The sequence below is a fragment of the Lonchura striata genome, chromosome 4 (assembly GCF_046129695.1).
Source record: "Lonchura striata isolate bLonStr1 chromosome 4, bLonStr1.mat, whole genome shotgun sequence".
NCBI classification, from domain to species: Eukaryota; Metazoa; Chordata; class Aves; order Passeriformes; family Estrildidae; genus Lonchura; species Lonchura striata.
In genome coordinates, this window is record NC_134606.1 from 3361667 (window position 1) to 3368563 (window position 6897).

Sequence of the window (6897 nt, forward strand, 5' to 3'; positions counted from 1 at the left end):
CCTGGAGGCACTGTGAGGGTCCCTAAGCCTCTCCAGGCTGAACAATCCCAAATCTCTCAGGCTGTTTCCATTGCAGGGGTGGTCCAGCCCTTGGAGAATCTCCATGGCCTTCTTTGGACCCCCTCCACCACATCCACATCTTTCTGTGCAGGCAGGGCCTCGCTGCCCTCCCTTGGGAAAAGAATTGCCAAACTCCTGAACTCCTTTCCGAGCTCTTAGTGCAGGGCAGGTGCTTTGGCAGGTCCCTGCTGTGATTTACAGTGAGCTCTCTGAGAACCAGAAATTATTTTGGCTTCCTGGATGTAGGAGCTGACAGGGCAAGTGGAGGAGGGAGGCTGAGGCAAATTGGAGCCCTTCCGAACTCCAAAAATAAAAAAAAAAAGGGGGATGAAGTGAGGTGACAAAGCACCTTTCAGGGCATAAAGTGAGGTGGTAAAGCATCTTCCAGACCACGAGTGTCTATGGACGAGAAGGAATGTGGGTTTCAGGAGGTGCAGCCTCCACCCCATGTCTCAGCCCCAGCCTGATCCAGAGGGCAGGAGCTGAGGAGAGAGGCTGGAGCTGCTGTGTGCAGGAGGACGAGCTCTGAGAGCCCTGCTGCTGCCTGGGAGGCCATGGCAGGTGGGGTGGGCAGATAGAACAAGCAGATAAGTGTGGTTTATAGGGCTGGTGGGACATGTTTGTTATTTCAGTGGGAATGTTGATGTGCTCAAAATGAAGCATTCCTCAGGGATGTTCTTTTTTTTTTTGCCTTTTGCTCTGTTAAAAGCCATATAATAAAACACTCCAATACCAGGCAGAGCATTTTAGACCCACGTTGAAAAACACTTTTTTTTTTTCAGGGAGGAATGAGCAAAACATAAGGCAAATTACTTCAGAATTACTGGAAGAATTAGCAATTAGCAGAAAAATGGCTAATGACCGTGTAAAAAAAGCCGCCACTGATGTATAGAATGAAATAAATAACAGCACAAGAGATAAATCACAGCAGAACCAAAGATATAAATAAAAATGCTACAAAAGGTCAAAAATTGCAACAAAGAATTGCTCTGTTATCGCACAAAAATATTTCTGTTGGCAGTTTTATTTCTTTGCGAAATTTCGCTTCACCGAAATGCCAGCGTTTATTTGCCATTGCTCTGCATTTTCCTACCAATAACAAATCCAGGCCAGCAGCTGCTTCAAGTGGCAGGTGTGGAGTGAGCCCTGAACCAAAGCCCCTCTGAGTTGTCACCCCTCTGTCATGCCTCTCATGGTTAATTCTTTGTCTCATAAATAAAAGCCCAAGAAATGTTTTTTTGGAAATGGACACCAAATTAGGACTTCATAGAATCAGAGAATATCCTGAGCTGGAAGGGACACACAAGCATCATTCAGTTCAACCCCTGACCCTGCAGAGACACCCCTAAAATCCCACCCTGTGCATCCCTGGGAATGTTGTCCAAATTCTCCGGGAGCTCTGGCAGCCTTGGGGCCGTGTCCATTCCCTGGGGAGCCTGGGCAGTGCCCTGCACCCTCTGGGGGAAGAACCTTTTCCTAAAATCCAACCTAAACCTTCCCTGGGACAGCTCCAGGTGTTCCCTTGGGTTCTGTCATTGTCACAGTAGAGATCAAAGCAGACCCTGGGGAGGAGCTGCAGACTCTGATGAGTGTACCCTTAGTCTCCTCTTCTCCAGGCTAAACCAAGCAAGGGACCTCAGCCACTCCTCACATGGCCCCTCCAGACCCTTCACCATCTTCACATCCCTCTTTTGGACACTCTCTAAGAGCTTTATATCCTCCTTGTATGGCCCACAAAGAAGCATCGTTCCATCCTGTCAGTCATAAGATAACGAGAAAACTCAAAAAAGCCATTGATTGTCCCAACAGCTGATGTTTTGGTGGACAGGGAGTTAGAGAAATGGAAGTGTTGGGAGGAGAGGAGGATTTGCAAAGAGGATCCTGAGTGTTTGGCTTGAGGGCTTGCCTTTAGCAATCAGAAGCAGAGGACACTTGCAGGGTGATGCTGGGTGGCCAAGGGGTTGCTCTGCTGGCAGAGGTGGGGCAAAAAGGTGACACAAGTTTTAGTCTAGGCCAGGAGAGTGCTTTAGAAACAAAGTCATGATCTTGATTCTGATAAAGCCCCACAGACTGAAGCCTTTTTGTAATTCTCTTTTTATGACGCATAAATAAAAAGATAAATAAATATGTACTATTTCTATAAGTTCAAGTCACATTGTAATTTTTCCCAGGAGCTTGTTTGCTTTCTTAAGGGAACACAAGGAGCTTGCAGGCTTCCATGCTTCAATTTAACACAAGTAAGTAACAGCAAATATTAAAACATGGCACAAAAAAATGAATGGCACAGGCTCAGACTAAAATTAGACTGCAAACTGGGTGGTGTTCCTCAATTTTGTCTTCAGTTGGAATTAACCAAAGTTACTTTAGGAGCTACCTCGTGACAGACTAAAAAGATCTGGGTTCAGTGTGTGTGAGGCTTTGGGTTGCTTTTAACAAGCCACCTAAAACACTAGAGGATGAGGCATAAATTTCAGACTAATTTATTTCTGTGGCATTAAGGAAGGTCACCCCCTGACTGGGCTCCTCACCTCATGTCCACCTTGGGTTAGAGTCAATAAAATGTGTGCTTGAAGCTGGTGACCTGAGGGCAAGGACACATGGTGGAGGCACATGAGGTTGTCTCCCTGTGAAAACTTCACCTACAAGATGATTTCTCTTGCACTGATGTCTTCAGTCACCAGCTTTGTGTGTCTGCTACTTCCTGGTGGTGGTTTCTCTGTTTTCTTTTTACAGAAATATTTGGACTGAGCTCAGCCATCTCTTTGCATCAGAATCTTCAGGGCCTCTTTGGCTCTGTAACATGGGCAGTGAGGGGTTGAGAGAGTTCCATTTCTTCTCTAATGCCTGGCTTTTTATTTCTGATCAAATGAATTCCATTGCAAAGTGGAATCCTATGGAAGCACTGACAGCAGCAGGAGAACATCTTCTCATCCCTGTTTCAGCACCTTGTTGATAGCTCAGCCTCCCCTGATGTTCCCATGGAAGTCAGAAATGCATTTGTGGATTTTTTTCACTTGAACCCTCATGTCCTGCAAATCTCCCTATTAATCCAACAAGAAATGTCCCCTTGAGTGATGCTAATGCTTAGTCTGGGAATATTATTTCCAACAAAGAGATTGCACCTGAGTAAATATCCAGATTTGAGATGTATTTGAATAATATCTCTAGCTGCTGGCCTGAATATTGAATCTGATGCAACCCACGGAGCTAAAAGAGCAATGAATTTAGCACCAGGCATAGCAATGGCCATGTGAAGGCATTAGCCAGATGTTTGTTTTTAAGCAGGGCACATGTGGGATTGCCTTGCTCTCTTTCCCCTGGCTCTCGAGTTACTGCAGGGCTGCATTTTCAGCTTTAGAAGCCAGAAGGGCACAACTGATTTGTCCTGGCCAGTAAAAGCAAAACCACATTACTGAGAGCTCCCTGGTCTGGAGGTGAACGGGTCAGAGAGGGCCCATTACGAGACGTTTTGCTGAAGGAATGACCTTATTGCAGTGGCTCTGCTATTTGGATGGCAGCATCAGTTTCTTATGCGCTGTTCTCCAGTGATCCTGGGCTGCTCTGTCCTTGCAGCCCATGAACTTGGCCTTTCAGGGCAGGGCTCTCTGCTGGAGAGGGGAGAACGGGCAGTGCTTAATGAAAAACTTGCCTGGGGCTCCAGAGCTCAGAAGAGCAGCTGCTTTGGGAGCCAGGGGCTGTATGCAGATTTATTTTCCAGGTGAATGCCCTTCCAAGGATGTAGCAAGGCTTGCAAAGCTTAAATGAGATGCCTTGAGTCAGACTCACCAGTGTAAGGATGGCTGTTCAGGTGGGAAAGGTTACGGAGCTGCAGCTTCCAAATTCCTTCACAGGTGGTTTTGCATTTTGGTACAAGTCCTGTTTCTGCAAATGAACTTTGGGATTTGGAAAGCATCCACATGGTTCCCAAATCCCATGGAAGTGCAGCAGCCTTACCAATGGCTGCTGAGAAGGGGAGATTGTCACCTCTTCCTCTTTTTTGCTGCTCCAAGGGGCCTTGGGCAGCACTGTTGGGTGAATTTTTAAACACAAAGCTGAAAGTTTTTGAGCAACCACACAGTGATTGTAGCATACACCTTATTTCCTGACTTACCAGGTAGATCCAAACCCCAAAAGTGGGATCAGATCTCACACCAGTGAGGAAGTAACCTCATTTACCAATGCCTTTCAAATGATACATTCCACATGGAAGGAAGGGGTCAGAATGAAATTTCAGAAATATTTTGCATATTTTCCCACAGTTAAAGACAAAGAAACAAAGGTATTAACCAGGATCCTTCAGGGAAAGGAGCCAAATTTTGTTTCTCTACATCTAGATTTCCTGGGCCAGCATGGTCCTTGTTGAGCCAGGCTCAGTTGCCTCTCTAGGCTGCAGGTTGTGAAGTCTGAAAGAACTGAACTTTGGTCTGAAGATATTTTGACAACACCAATGTGCAAAGAGCCACCATTTAACAGAGGCCAACTTTGCCTGGAGGTGTCCCACGTACCTCCCTCTTTTTCCCTGTCAAGCATTTCCTTGGAAGTCATAGAGGTTTGGGTTGGAAGGGACATTAAAAATGATCTCAGGGCATTTGGTAGGGTCATGATTTTTTTCTGGTTATTAATTCATAGGGTTTCTCAAGAGAAATCCAGGCCTGATATGTAGATCAGGAGTGAACTCCCAGAAGGACCTATTGAAACGAGTCCTGATCTTGGTGGTCAGGGATCTTGAGATCTAATGAATCAATCAGACGAAAGATGTGACTCCCAAAGACTCCTGGAAAATGCTTTGGAGAAGACAGTGAATTATCTGCTTGCATCAGCTATGTAAAGAGCTGAATCAGGCCAAAGAATCAGTCATCATTAAAAATATCATCATCATTTTTGGAAGGGACTAGAATAAAAATATACAGAGAGGAAAAGAATTAAAATAGATTTCTGGAAAAGTGTGTGTTATCAGCAGCTTGACAACCAGTGGGAGAAAATGGTACAGATTAGAGGCAGAAACCTGGGAAGTGAGGAAGAGGGACATTAGTTAGAATATGCTGAAAAACAGTAGGAACCCTACACATTTTTTCCCAGCTTCTGGGTTGGAGCAGCAGCTGATTTCCACAATGCAGGAATGAACAGGGAAGTGCAATAATCTGATACAGATGTCCCAGCAGTGAGTGAATCCTTGGTTTTGACAGCAGTTCTCTGGAATTCAGGAAATTATTGTGGTTAGATGCTAATGCTTTCTCCTGCTTTGCTTTGCTTCCAGGATGAGGGAAAATAAAACAGGAAAAATGAACACAGATGTTATGGAAAGCTGAGAGGCTGGTCATGGAGTTTGTTTTTCCCTCCTGATGTTTGAAGCTGTGTTTGCTGGAGAAAGTGTGAGGAGCAAATGTTTGCCTTAAGTTCTATTTGTTTATGGAGAATATAACAGCCAATTCCTAGAGCCAACACTGACCAGAATTCAGCTCCTCACCATCCAGGAATGCTTCCTCATTCCAGATAATTCCATGTATTTGGGTGACATTAGCAGAGTGCTGAGGGGGAAAATAACTTGTTTAGGAGAGCTCTAACCCCCAGGTGAGTATTTTCAGCACAACAATACATGAAAATCTCTTTGTGGAACAGTGGCTCACCTCTGATCACTTCTTGTTTTATGAAACAGTTGGGTGCAGCACCGTACTAGTGAGAAATTATGGATTTTCCTGCACAGTGGACACATTTTGACAATGATGGCTGTGGCACAGCTGCCAAATTATGATTATCTAAGGTTGGATATTATTTTGGCTGCAGATTAGCTGTTAAAGCAAAATTCAGTCAAAATTGCCAAGTAATGTATTAAAGGAGGGCAAAAGGGCTGGTGAGGATGCCAAAGACAGAGATAAATAACAGGAGAAGTTGTGGATGATCCATCCTTGGAAGTGTTCTAGGCCAGGCTGGGCTTTGGAGCAGCCTGGTCTAGTGGAAGGTTTCCCTGCCCATGGCAGGGGTGTGGAATGAGGTGATCTTTAAGGATCCTTCCAAACCAAACTTTTCTATGATTCCGTGATTCTGTGATATCAACTCTGCCTCCAGCTGCAGGAAGAGCATGCACTTGGATGTTCTGGTGAGAGTTTAGGTGGTAAATACTCAGCAGAGCATACAGGTGTGTGACCACATACCTGCTCTGCTCCTTGGTTCTTTCCTAGGCTGTTGCCCCTGCCAGAGAAAATTCCCCAGACTTTTTTGTCATCCCAGCAAGGCCACTCTTCATGTTCATACTGGGGAAAGAGGAGGAGCGAGGCTGTTGCATGTGATGATTCACTAATCTCATCCCCCCAGAATTTCCCATGAAAACAGAATAATGAAATTATTGAATGAAAACCAGAGATACCACAACCAGCTACAAGCCAAGCAGCAGGACTCAGATAACATGTAGAGCAGATTTCAGGTCTTCTGAGTTTCCATCAGGCTTCATAGAATCTTAAAGGTTGGAAAAAGTCTCCAAGCTTTGAGCAAACACCACCTTGCCAATCAGACCGGGGCACTGCGTGCCGCTGCTTGTTTCTCAAACACTTCCATGGATGCTGAAAGGAGCCACCCCCTCCCTGGGCAGCCTGTTCTACCCTCTCTGGGAAGAAATTCTTCCTAAATTTATCTTCTTTTTATGGTATTGGTGAAATGAAGCTTAAAAACATATGGAACTGACAAAAAAGGGACTTGATGGCAAAATTTAGTGTAAAAAATCCCTTCATGTTCATAGTTCAGGTAAGTGTTTTTGAACAGTTCCATGGGCATTGGCTAATTCTTTAAAAGCAATGAGCTGGATTCATGAAAGAGAACCTAATCTGGATTTTTTTTTACAGC